This window comes from Castor canadensis, chromosome 8 (genome assembly GCF_047511655.1).
Source record: "Castor canadensis chromosome 8, mCasCan1.hap1v2, whole genome shotgun sequence".
Taxonomy (NCBI): Eukaryota; Metazoa; Chordata; class Mammalia; order Rodentia; family Castoridae; genus Castor; species Castor canadensis.
In genome coordinates this window covers 96,365,566-96,380,047 of record NC_133393.1, presented here as the reverse complement: position 1 = coordinate 96,380,047, position 14,482 = coordinate 96,365,566, and positions in this window count along the sequence as shown.

Sequence of the window (14,482 nt, the reverse complement as noted above, 5' to 3'; positions counted from 1 at the left end):
CTTTAGAGTTTGTGGTGTGATATTAAGATCCTTGATCCATTTTCAGTTAATATTGGTGTAGAGTGATATACATGGGTCTAGTTTCAGTGTTTTGCAGACTGTCAACCAGTTTTCCCAGCAGTTTTTGTTGAAGAGGCTGCTATTTCTCCATCGTATATTTTTAGCTCCTTTGTCAAAGACAAGTTGTTTATAGTTGTGTGGCTTCATATCTGGGTCCTCTATTCTGTTCCACTGGTCTTCATGTCTGTTTTTGTGCCAGTACCATGCTGTTTTTATTGTTGCTGCTTTGTAATATAGCTTGAAGTCAGGTGTCGTGATACCTCCTGCATTGTTCTTTTGACTGAGCATTGCCTTGGCTATTCGTGGTCTCTTGTGTTTCCATATAAATTTAATGGTAGATTTTTCGATCTCTTTAATGAATGTCATTGGAATTTTGATGGGAATTGCATTAAACATGTAGATTACTTTTGGGAGTATAGACAATTTTACTATGTTGATTCTACCAATCCATGAGCATGGAGATTGTTCCACTTTCTATCGTCTTCCTCAATATCTTTCTTCAGCAGTTTATAGTTTTCCTTATAGAGGTCATTCACATCTTTTGTTAGGTTTACACCTAGGTATTTGATTTTTTTTGAGGCTATTGTATATGGAATTATTTTTCATACATTCTTTTTCAGTTTGTTCATTATTAGTGTATAGAAATGCTAATGATTTTTCTATGTTGATTTTATATACTGCTACCTTGCTATAGCTATTGATGATGTCTAGAAGCTTCTGACTGGAGTTTTTTGGGTCTTTAAGGTATAGGATCATGTCATCTACAAATAGCAATATTTTGACAGTTTCTTTACCTATTGTATTCCTTTTATTCCTTCTTCTTGCATAATTGCTCTGGATAGGAATTCCAGTACTATGTTGAATAGGAGTGGAGATAGAGGGCATCCTTGTCTGGTTCCTGATTTTAGTGGGAATGATTTCAGTTTTTCTCCATTAAGTATAATGCTGGCTGTAGGTTTGTCATATATAGCTTTTATAATGTTGAGGTACTTTCCTTCTATTCCTAGTTTTCTTAGAGTTTTTATCATGAAATGGTGTTGGATCTTATCAAAGGCTTTTTCTGCATCTATTGAGATGATCCAGTAGCTTTTTTCTTTGCTTCTGTTAATGTGGTTTATTACGTTTATTGATTTTCATATGTTGAACCACACCTGCATTCCTGGGATGAAGCCTACTTGGTCGGGGTGAATAATCTTTTTGATGTGTTGCTGAATTCGGTTTGCCATTATTTTGTTGAGGATTTTTCATCAATGTTCATTAAGGAGATTGGCATATAGTTCTCCTTTCTGGAGGTGTCTTTGCCTGGTTTTGGGGTAAGTGTAATACTGACTTCATAAAATGTGTTTGGCAGTTTTTCTTCCCTTTCTATTTTGTGGAACAGTTTAAGGAGAGTTGGTATCAGTTCTTTAAAAGTCTGATAGAATTCAGCAGAGAATCCATCAGGTCCTGGACTTTTCTTTTTAGGAAGACTCTTAATTGCTGCTTCAATTTCATTTTGTGTTATAGATCTACTCAGGTGATTAATTTCCTCTTGGTTCAGTTTTGGATGATCATATGTATCTAGAAATCTGTCCATTTCTTTAAGATTTTCAAATTTATTTGAATATAGGTTCTTGAAGTAGTCTCTGATGATTTTCTGGACTTCCATGGTGTTTGTTGTTATCTCCTCTTTTGCATTCTTGATTTTACTAATTTGGGTTTTTTTCTGTCCTCATTTTAGTGAGGTTTGCCAGGGGTCTGTTGATCTTGTTTATTTTTTCAAAGAAGCAACTTTTTGTTTAATTAATTCTTTGTATGGTTTTTTTGGTTTCTATTTCACTGATTTCAGCTCTTATTTTTATTATTTCTCTCCTTCTATTTGTTTTGGGATTTGCTTGTTCTTGTTTTTCTAGGAGTTTGAGATGTATCATTAGGTCATTGATTTGGGATCTTTCATTCTTTTTAATATACGCACTCATTGCTATAAACTTTCTTCTCAGGACTGTCTTTGCTGTGTCCCATAGGTTCCAGTAGGTTGTGTTTTCATTTTCATTGACTCTAGGAACTTTTTAATTTCCTCTTTTATTTCACCAATGATCCATTGTTCATTAAGTAATGAGTTATTTAGTTTTCAGTTGTTTGCATGTTGTTTGTCTTTACTTTTGTTGTTGAGTTCTAGTTTTACTGCCTTGTGATCAGTTAGTATGCATGGTATAATTTCTATTTTCTTATAGTTGTTGAGGCTTGATTTGAGCCCTAGGATATGATCTATTTTGGAGAAAGTTCCATGTACTGCTGAGAAAAATGTATATTGTGGAGAAGTTGGATGATATGTTCTGTAGACACCAAGTAGGTCCATTTGATCTATTGTATATTTTAGATCTTGGATTTCTTTATTGATTTTTTGTTTGGATGACATATCTATTAATGATAATGGGGTGTTGAAATCTCCCACAACCACTGTGTTGGAGTTAATATATGCTTTTAGGTCTTTCAGGGTATGTTTGATGAAATTGGGTGTGCTGACATTGGGTGCATACAGGTTGATAATTATTATTTCCTTTTGTAATATTTCCACTTTTATTAGTATGGAATGTCCTTCTTTTTCTCGTTTGATCAATGTAGGTTTGAAGTCTACTTTGTCAGAGATAAGTATTGCTACTCCTGCCTGTTTTCAGGGACCATTGGCTTGGTAAATCTTCTTCCAGCCTTTCATCCTAAGCCTATGCTTATTTCTGTCAGTGAGATGGGTCTCCTGTAAGCAACAAATTGTTGGATCTTCCTCTTTAATCCATTTCATCAAGCAGTGCCTTTTGATGGGTGAATTAAGTCCATTAACATTAAGTGTTAATACTGATAGGTATGTGGTGATTCCTGTCATTTAGTTGTCTTAGTTGTTTGAAGGTGTGATTGTGTGTACCTAAGTTGAGGTTACTCTCTACTTTCTTGCTTTTTCTTTTCCTGTAGTTTGGTGCTGCCTGTCTTTTCATGGTTAAGTTGGGTTTCACTTTCTGTGTGCAGAATCCCTTGAAAATCTTTTGTAGTGGTGGCTTTGTGGTCACATATTGTTTTATTTTCTGCTTATCATGTAAGACATTTATTGCTCCATTCATTTTGAATGATAGTCTTGCTGGGTAGAGTATCCTGGGGTTGAAGTTATTTTCATTCAGTGCCCAGAAGATCTCACCCCATGCTCTTCTTGCTTTTAATGTTTCTGTTGAGAAGTCTGCTGTGATTTTGATGGGTTTACCTTTGTATGTTATTTGCTTTTTTTCTCTTACAGCCTTCAACATTCTTTCCCTAGTTTGTCAACTTGTTGTTTTAATGATGATATGTTGTTGGTTAGTTCTATTTTGATCTGGTCTGTTTGGTGTCCTGGAGGCCTCTTGGATCTGTATGGGAATATCTTTCTCCAGATTTGGGAAATTTTCTGTTATTATTTTGTTGAATATATTATGCATTCCCTTTGATTGCACCTCTTCTCCTTCTTTGATGCCCATGGTTCTCAAATTTGGTCTTTTGATGGAGTTGGTGAGTTCTTTCATTTTCTTTTCACAGGTCTTGAGTTGTTTAATTAATAGTTCTTTGGTTTTTCCTTTAATTACCATTTCATTTTCAAGATCTGAGATTCTGTGTTCTGTGTGTTCTATTCTGCTAGATTGGCCTTCCTTTTTTTTTTTTACAGCTCTGTTCTGTTCTTTTTTCTGTGGTTTTCCATATCCTGGGTGGTTTCCTCTTTAACATTGTCTATTTTTGTCCTGAGTTCATTTATCTTTTTATTCATCATGTTCTCTGTTTCACTTTGGTGTTTATACAGTGCTTCTATGGTTTCCTTTATTTCTTCTTTTGCTTTTTCAAATTCTCTATTTTTGTTGCCTTGGAATTTCTTGAGTGTCTCCTGTACATTTTGGTTGACCGTATCCAGTATCATCTCTATAAAATTCTCATTGAGTACCTGTAGTATATCTTCTTTTAAATTATTCTTGTGGGTTTCATTGGGTCCTTTGGCATAGTTTATCTTCATTTTGTTGGAGTCTGGATCTGAGTATCTGTTTTCTTCATTCCTCTCTGGTTCCTGTACTACTGTTTTGCTGTGGTGAAACTGGTTTCCCTGTTTTTTCTGTCTTCCCGTCATTGCCCTTGGTGTTGTTACTGTCCCTGTATTGTATGCAATTAAGTATTTTCTACCTTGTAATAATAACAATGGTGATATTTAGAATGGAAGGGTGAAAGGAGATGGAAAGCAAAGAAATTAAAGAAAAAGGGAGAAACAAATAAAGAGACAAGCAGGAAGAAACAAAGCAAAGAACCAAACAAAAAAGTTTCAATTATATAAACAAGGAGTGTTAGTGTACTAATTGACAGTAAGCTGAACAGGCATTAGAGAGACAGAGAGAGGATTCAAAATAAAAAATAAAAAGAATTAAGATAAGAATAAAAGTAAAAAATAAGTAAATGAAAGAAAAAAATATATAAATAAAATAAAATAAAACATTATGAAAAATAGAAAATAAGAAAAAAACTTCCAAGTTCAAATGGAATGAAGTTTCAGTCTTAATAATTTTGGTATCCATCTCAGCCTCCAATCCTGGAGAAGTTCCTCAGATGTTGTTCTTTAGTTGTCTCATCAAAGGGAACGCATAAAGTAAAACAAAACTGCACACACACACAAAAAAACCCACAAAGTGTCCCAAGTTCAAATGCAATACAGTTTCAGTTAGTTTTTAGCATGCAGGTGTACTTTGGTCATTTTCTCATTAAAGGTAGGGAGAAAGAAAGAAAAAGTGTCTGGAGACAGTTCTGTGAATGGCTATCTGTGGCTATGGCTTGCCTGCTTGCTGCTGTCAGCCTACTGTTGCTGGAGGCATTATTTATGCAGATCTCTGTGGTGAGCTTAGCACTCCACTGGCCCTGCAGGCTTTGTTTAATCAGAGTTCTTCTGTGTGCTAGCCACTGCTACAAGCTTTCCCCTTTCCAAGCACACTGGGGGAGGTGATACTGTACCTGCTTTCTCTGGCCTGCGTGTTTGTTTACAGCTCACGTGGGAAGTAGGTCTTCTCCCCTCTCCTGTGGTGTTTTTCTCCCTCTACCACTCTCACAAGCTTTCCCGCTCCTGGTTGCTGGGCGCATGCCCCTGCTCCCACTGGAGCTTCTCCAGCCAGGCCCATCTTGTTTGTTTACATTTCTGGGAAGTAATCCCCTCCCCCCTTTGGTGCTCAGGGTGCCCCACCCTCTTTGCAATGTGTCTTTATTTTCTTATTGCTTATTATTCAGTTTCTCTTTTTTCTCTGGTTCTATCCAGGGGGCTATGCTGATCTTGCCCAGGGTTGTCTGTGGGAGTACTGCGTACCACGTAGCTCACCTTGTCTTCCCAAGCCGTCTGGGCACGGGCGACTGGTGGCCCATGGGCCCTCCTGGTTTCTCCATTTAACATGAGGTGGAGATTCTCTTTGGCAGCTGGAGGTGTGGAGGGGTCAAAGTTTTGCCTCTTCTCAGTGGTTTTGCCTGCCAAGTGTGTCTCCATCATCTCTCCAAGATTTCACTATAGGAGGCACGCTTTCTGCTTCCTCCCTCTTGCTGTCATCTTGGAATTCCCCTTTTATTAGTTTATAATATTTGTACTGAGGGGTTCATTTCTATGTATGCCTACAATGTACCTTGGTTAGATTCATCCCCCATCATTCTCCCTCATCTCCTTTGTCTTCCGTTTTATAACAATTTCAACAAACCTACAGCCAACATCCTACTTAATGTAAAAAACTGAAACCATTTCCCCTAAAATCAGGAATGAGACAAGGGCCCCACCATCCCCACTCCTATTCAACATAGTACTGGAACTCGTAGCCAGAGCAATTATGGAAGAAGAAGAAATAAAAGGTATACAAATAGATTTTAATAAAACTGTCAAAATATCCCTATTTGCAGATGATATAATCCTATCCCTAAAGACCCAAAAAACTCTACCCAAAAACTCTTTGACAACATAAATAGCTACAGCAAGGTGGCAAGATACAAAATTAACTTACAGAAATCATTAGCTTTTCTATACACCAAAAACAAACAAACTGAGTAAGAATATATGGAAACAATTCCCATTTACAATAGCCTCAAAAAAAAAATCAAATAGCTAGAAGTAAACTTAACAAAGGATGTGAATGACCTCTACAAGTAGAACTACAAACCCCTGAAGAAAGAGATCCAGGAAGACTACAGAAGTTGAAATGATCTCCCATGCTCATGGATTTGTAGAATCAACATAGTAAAAATGGCTATACTACCAGAAGCAATCTGCAAGTTTAATGCAATTCCATCAAAATCCCAATGGCATTGATCACATAGATTGAAAAATCTACTCTAAAATTCATTTGGAAACATAAGAGACCATGAATAGCCAAGGCAATACCCAGCAAAAAGAGCAATGCTGGAGATATCACAATACCTGACTTCAAACTATATTACAAAGCAATAGCAATAAAAACAGCATGGTACTGGCACAAACAGAGACATGAAGACCAGTGGAACAGAAAAGAGGACCTGGATATGAAGCCACAAAACTATGCTCACCTTATTTTTGACAAAGGTGCTAAAAATATGCGATGGAGAAATGACAGCCTCTTCAATAAATGCTGCTAGGAAAAGTGGTGATCTGCCTGCAGAAAAGTGAAACTAGATCCATGCCTGTCACCCTGTACTAGTATCAACTCAAAATGGATCAAGGACCTTAATATCAGACCCAAACCTCTGAAGTTAGTACAGGAAGGAGCAGGAAACTCTCTGGAACTAATAGGTAGAGGCAAGGACTTCCTCAATAGAACCCCAGCAGCTCAGCAGCTAGGAGAAAGAATAGACAAATGGGACTTCTGCACAACAAAAGAAATGGTCTATAAACTGAAGAGACCACCCACAGAGTGGGAGAAAATATTTTCCAACTATACATCAGACAAAGGACTGATAACCAGAATATACAGGGAACTTAAGAAACTAAACTCTCCTAAAATCAATGAACCAATAAAGAAATGGGCAACTGGACTAAACAGAACTTTCTCAAAAGAAGAAATTCAAATGGCCAAAAAACACATGAAAAATGTTCAGCATTTCTAGCCATTAAGGAAATGAAAATCAAAACCACACTAAGATTCCACCTCACCACTGTTAGAATAGTCATCATCAAAACCACCACCACCACCAGATGTTGGCAAGGATGTGGGTAAACAGGAACCCTCATATACTGCTGGTGGGAATGCAAGCTGGTGCCACCCCTCTGGAAAACAATATGGAGGTGTCTTAAAAATCTAAATATATATCTGCCCTATAATCTAATAATCCCACTCCTGGGGATATACACAAAGGAATGTGACAAAGGTTCCTCCAAGGCATCTGCACACCCATGTTTATTGCAGCACTATTCACAATAGCCAAGTTATGGAAACAACCAAGATGCCACACTACTGATGAATGGATCAAGAAAATGTGGTATTTATACACAATGGAATTTTACTTAGCCATGAAGAAGAATGAAATGTTATCATTTGCAGGTAAATGAATGGAACTGGAAAACATCATTCTGAGCGAGGTTAGCCAGGCTCAGAAGACCAAAAATCATGTGTTCTCCCTCATAGGCTGATCTAGGGCAAATACAGCAATGTGGTTGGATTTGCTCACATGATTAGCAGAGAGCACAAACGGGAGGTATGCGCATAGGTAAGAAACCGAAAACATGATAGTCTTTGATATTCCCACTGCAGAGGAACTAATACAGAAACATTAAAGTAACAGAGGTCAACATGAGAAGGGGATCAAGAGCTAATGAAAAGGTCAGTTAGAGGTGAATCAACTAGGGTTATAACACATTTGTACATGGAAACAATGCTATGAATCTCTCTGTATAGCTATCCTTATCTCAGCTAGCAAAAATGCTTTGTCTTTCTTATTATTGCTTAGGTTTTCTCTCCTACAAAATTAGAGATAAAGGCAGAACAGGTTCTGCCTGGAAGAGGGGTGGTGGAGAGAAGAGAGATGGGGCACTGGGTATTGGGGAGAAATGGCCCAAACAACGTATGCACATGTGAATATATGAACAAAAAAAATTTCAACAAGCTTGATTGTTCTATTTTCATACAAATATTTAAAGTATATTGACATTATTCACCCTTCCTTACTCTCTCCATTCACTCTCGTACCTCTCACTAGTACCTACACCCTAACAGGACCTGTTTTTCTTTACTGCTTCATTATGAAAGTGTACATTCACTGTTCAAAGGAGTTTCACCATGGTATTTTGTCTATGAATGTATTGTATTTTCATCAAATGAACACCTCTTATTAGTCTATTGCATGACAGCCAATAGAAAAATTTCTGTCGATCCTAGAAAGATTAAAGAAATACTTGTGTCATTCAAGCAGTAAAGGAAATGGTTGTCACCCATCTAGCATTTCTGATCAGAAATCTAGGAATACAGACTCTTGTAAATGAAGTTTCTAAGAAATAGAAATTCTTGAAGAAGTACATAGGACTTTTCTTTTTTATTTATTAAAAATTTTATTATTGTGCTGGAGCTACATTGTGGCATTTACAAAAGTTCTTAAAATATATAATAGTTGAATTGAGCCTCCCCATCATTCTCCTTTATTCCTCCTCCCCCCATTCCTGGAATAGTTTGAACAGGCCTCATTTTTCATTTACATTCACGTGTAATAGTTCTTGCACTGAACGTTTGACAGTCTTAACGTAATGATGGTCATGTTTCCATACACTCAATACATATACCATCAACATAAAGAAGAATAGCACAATTTGTATCTCTGGATATCTGTAAGTCCCAGAAGAGTAAATTTTCTAATTGATGTCTTATTTGTCATGCCTAAGTTCTGAATTCTGAGAGCAAAAAAGAATGTTCATTTATAGCAGGTGCACTAATAGTGTTCTCAATTTGCAGAAAATGTTTTCCTTCAACAAGAAGTAACAAAATAGCCACCCATCAGAATTGAAGGATTATATTAGGACTTCTTGGCAGGGAGAAGATTAATCTCTGTTTTATTACATTACAGACATTTGTGATCTCAGCTTTGGCAATTCTCTGTTTTATACTCTCAATTATTTAGTTAACACCTAGAAAACATATTTTAAGCTCTAAAAATGGGTAATTGCTTAGCTTTATTGTCCCAGAGAAAGAGCAAAAATGTATCAGAATACACATATGATAATTTTGAAAACTTGGTCATAAAATTAAGCTATACTTTCTCATTGGAAAGTTTAAGTCACAGGTAAATTGTTTTCAAAAACGATTCTCAATTTATTTTCATAGAAAAATATTAAAGAGAAATATTATGCTTATAGGATATTCAGTGAAATCCATCCTTTCCTGCCATTATGCAAATTGACCCTATCACCTGTTCTTTGAATGAAGTAACACAAATATAATGTCATAACATTTTTAATAAACAAGGTTATAGTATAAAAGTTTCAGTTTTATTTCTCAAATATAGTATTTAGTATTTAGCTATTTAATTGGAAAGGTCAAATAAATGCATCAGAAAAAACATGCCTAGCAAATGTATTTTACTTTCTTTTAAGAATCTGATTTTATATGTGTATAAAAATTAGATGGAAATATTTTAAATGTAAAATGTTACCTAAAGAATCAGAACTACCAAAACAGATATTTATATAACCAAGAAGACGCAAACTCAGAATCTTCCAATGTTTTAAAAACTTTAAATATTCTCCTTTGTGAATTAAATAACATTTATTTGTTTATATACAAGATTCTAATTGCCAAAATTAAGTGATCTAGCATAAAATGTTTAGAAAATGGGAAAAATAAGACAAGAAATATAAAATATACTTACAATCATATAATATCATGGCATAGCTGTTGAACTGCTCAGATCCAAATGCACAGTTTCTTTTTTAAATTGAATATCAATGTTTGATGTTTTATATTTGGAGCATTTTGTACCATTTTCCAACTGTGTCTATTTTGTTTTCTTCATATAATAACACAATTATATAGTGTGTAGGTGGGATTTGGCAAGATGGTCCTGGTTATACAAAGTGAGATGGATCATACTGTCAGGACGTTCTGGTAGGATGGTGACAAGGTCGTGGTTGCTCATAGAAGGTATTACAACATATCTTAAGAAAGTATCCATGAAGTTCTGCAATTTGTGATGTAGGGAAGAGTGGGAGACTTGATTAGAATTTGGGTGACTCCATCAGTGGTCAGACCTCCATGGGAAGTCCCAAGTAGTGATTCACATTAAGTCTGAAAGTCTGAAACTCAGATAGTACTGAAACGCTTTTTTCATTGTGAGAAAGTATCTCTGGTACCAGCTTATTATTTAGGAGTAAAGCTAAGAGCTATAGAAATAAGACTGGGTATTTGGAAAAGGAGAGTCTGCAATTGGTTATAGAGCAGGAACTCAGAACCACAGGTCATGATGGTACAGTAATGTGGAAAAACTTGAAAAAACAGCCAAAAGAAAGAAATAGGTAAAAGAAAGAAAGGGATGAAAGGAGAAATGGTTAGGGGGAGAAAGAGTAAAGGAAGGAGGAGTGAGGAAGGAAGGAAAAAGAAAAAAGAGGGGGAAGGAGATGTGAATGTGTTTGAAGTATATTTACATAAATATATGTTTTTGTGTATGTATATAGAAAATAGCATAATGTAATCCACTAAAACTGTTGAAAAGGAAGGAGAAAGAGGGAGAGAGCCTAAGAAAGAGTAAATAGATGGATTGAATTTGAACAAAGAACATTATATGCATATGTGTAAATGTCACAATGAAACCCCTTTGCATAATCAATTTATACTAATAAATTTTTTAAAATTACAAAATACATGAACATATTACAATCAAAAAAGAAAAGAGAAAGGAAAAAAGAAGAGAGAGGGAAAGAAAGAAGGAAATAAAGAAAAATTTGTGATGTTTATCAGAACTTTTGAAGCAATACTTATAGTGTAACATGCAGGTAGATGTGACAAAACTGTATATTTTGCTTATATATTAAGTGAAGCTTTTAGTTGGTAAGGAAGAGAGGGAGTAAATCCTGAGTGAGAATCAGGAATCAACAGTTGTGGGAAAAGATGAGCCTCATGATATGAATGAAATTTGTTGAACAGACTTCATCAAAATAACAAAGTCTGACCGTGAATACTAATGAAACCCATAAATATAATATTTAATTTGGATGACAGTAATTTTTGTGAAAGAAAGATAGGCTGTAATGTGTTTTGATTTATTTATTTATTTTACCTTAGGCACTTTCTAGCTAGTTTCCAAATATTCTTTCCAAATCAGCATACTAATTTTATCTTGTTTTTTTCTTCTCAAAAAAGGAAAGCAGAATTATTAAAGATGATAGTGCTGAGAACACCTGAACACCATGTTGATTAATTTTCATTAGGTATTTTTCAAAAATGATTTTTTAAACATTAAACACCAGAAAAGAATAATTCCAGTAACAGGAAATACTAGTTTTCAGGTTTTTAAAAAAATTTTGTTATTATTGTATTTTAACCTGAAACAAATTTCTGACAAAGCAATATAATCCTTTTCCATGTAAATATCAGAAAATAGCAAGAGGAAAGGTCCACAAACTCATGAAATGTGCCTCCCAAATATTTATTTCTTAAGAAAAACATATTGAGGATTCCAGGATGGCGGCTAGAGGGAGGAAGCAGAAAGCGAGCCTCCTATAGTGAAATCTTGGAGAGATGCTGGAGACACACTTTGCAGGCAAAATCACCGAGAAGAGGCAAAACTTTGAACCCTCCACACCTCCAGCAGGTGCAGAGCATCTCCACTTCATGTTAAATGGAGAAACAAGGAGGGACCCCGGGCCGCCAGTCACCTGCACCCAGACGGCTTGGGAAGATGCGGACAAGATGAGCTTTGTGGTACCGCGGTACTCTGGGCCAGAGTAACATAGCCCCCTGGACAGACTGACCTCCACCTGGGGAAAAAAGAGAAACTGACTAATAAGCAATAAGAACAATAAAGACACATGAGAAAGAGGGTGGGGCACACTGAGTGCTGAAGATTGGGGAAGAGAATCCTTCCTGGAACTGTAAATAAACAAGCCGGGCAGGCTGGAGAGGCTCCAACGGGAGCGGGGGCATGTGCCCAGCAACTAGGAGCGGGAAAGCTTGTGAGAGTGGCAGAGGGAGGAAAACTCCACAGGAGAGGAGGGAAGACCCACTTCCCACGTGAGCTGTAAACAAACATGGCAGCTTGCAGGAACAGCAGCACCACCCAGTAATAAGGACCAGGAAAGCTTGTAAAAGTGGCTGTGAGAGGAAAACTGCACAGGAGAGGGGGAAGACCCACTTCCCACGTGAACTGTAAATAAACACACAGGCCTGAGAATGCAGGTGCAGTGTCACCTTTCCCAGTGTGCTTGGAAAGGGTAAAGCTTGTAACAGAGGCTCATGCACAGGAGAACTCTGAGTAAACAAAGCCTGCAGGGCCAGGTAAGTGCTAAGCTCACCCCAGAGATCTGCATAAATAATGCCTCCAGCAACAGCAGGCTGACAGCAGCTGGTAGGCAAGCCACAGCCGCAGATACCATTCTCAGAACTGTCTCCAGACTCTTTTATTTATTTATTTATTTTCTCCCTACCTTTGATGAGAGAACAACTGAATTACACCTGCATGCTGAAAAACTTACTGAAACTGTATTGCATTTGAACTTGGGACACTTGGTGGGGTTTTTTTTGTGTGTGTAGTTTTGTTCTACTTTATGCGTTCCCTTTGATGAGACAACTGCAGAACAACATCTGAGGCACCATCTCATAAACCAAAAAGCTTCTGTTCATCGAAAGAAGTGGTTTCTAAACTGAAGAGAACACCCACAGAATGGGAGAAAATATTTGACATCTACACATCAGACAAAGGACTGATAACCAGAACATATAGGGAACTTAAAAAACTAAATTCTCCCAAAACTAATGAACCAATAAAGAAATGGGAAGGGAACTAAACAGAACTTTCTCAAAAGAAGAAATTCAAATGGCCAAAAACACATGAAAAAATGCTCACTATCTCTAGCAATAAAGGAAATGCAAATTAAAACCACACTAAGATTCCACCTCACCCCTGTTAGAATAGCCATCATTAGCAACACCACAACAACAGATGTTGGTGAGGATGGGGGGAAAAAGGAACCCTCTTACACTGTTGGTGGGAATGTAAACTAGTACAATCACTCTGGAAAAAAATTTGGAGGCTACTTAAAAAGCTAAACATTGATCTACCATTTGATCCAGCAATACCACTCTTGGAGATATACTGAAAAGTATATCTGAAAGTATATACTTTCAGTATATACTGAAAGTATATATACTGAAAAGACTGTGACACAGGTTACTCCAGAGGCACCTGCACACCCATGTTTATTGCGGCACTATTCACAATAGCCAAGTTATGGAAACAGCCAAGATGCCCCACCACTGAAGAATGGATCAAGAAAATGTGGTATCTATATACAATGAAATTTTATGCATTCATGAAGAAGAATGAAATGTTATCATTTGCTGGTAAATGGATGGAATTGGAGAACATCATTCTGAGTGAGGTTAGCCTGGCCCAAAAGACCAAAAATCGTATGTTCTTTCTCATATGTGGACATTAGATCAAGGGCAAACACAGCAATGGGATTGGACTTTGAGCACATGATAAAAGCGAGAGCACACAAGGGATGGGTGAGGATAGGTAAGACACCTAAAAAATTAGCTAGCGTTTGTTGCCCTTAATGCAGAGAAACTAAAGCAGATACCTTAAAAGCAACTGAGGCTGATAGGAGAAGGGGACCAGGAACTAGAGAAAAGGTTAGATAAAAAAGAATTAACCTAGAAAGTAACACACATGCACAGGAAATTAATGTGAGTCAACTCCCTGTATAGCTATCCTTATCTCAACTATCAAAAACCCATGTTCCTTCCTATTATTTCTTATACTCTGTCTACAACAAAATTAGAAATAAGGGCAAAATAGTTTCTGCTGGGTATTGAGGGGGTTGGGGGGAGAGGGAGGGGGCAGAGTGGGTGGTAAGGGAGGGGGTGGGGGCAGGGGGGAGAAATGACCCAAGCCTTGTACGCACATATGAACAATAAAATAATAATAAATAAAATAGATAAAAAAAGAAAAACATATTGAGTTCTTACTTTATGTACATAATCAAGATACAATAAAATTTAGAGACTTAAAACATAAAACTTATGAAAATGGTGTCTCAAAAAATGTCCTTATTTAAATTGTTTTGTTCATATTAGAAATAAAGCAAATAATGTTTATATGCTATTTTTATTACATATGTCTGCTTTGTTCCATTGGACAATTTTGGTCTTATGCATTGTACCAGCAGCTAGAAGATATTGAATTATTTAGCAAACAATTTCCATGGGAAAATGTAGAATGTTCTGGATGCTGAATTTAGATTATTTTC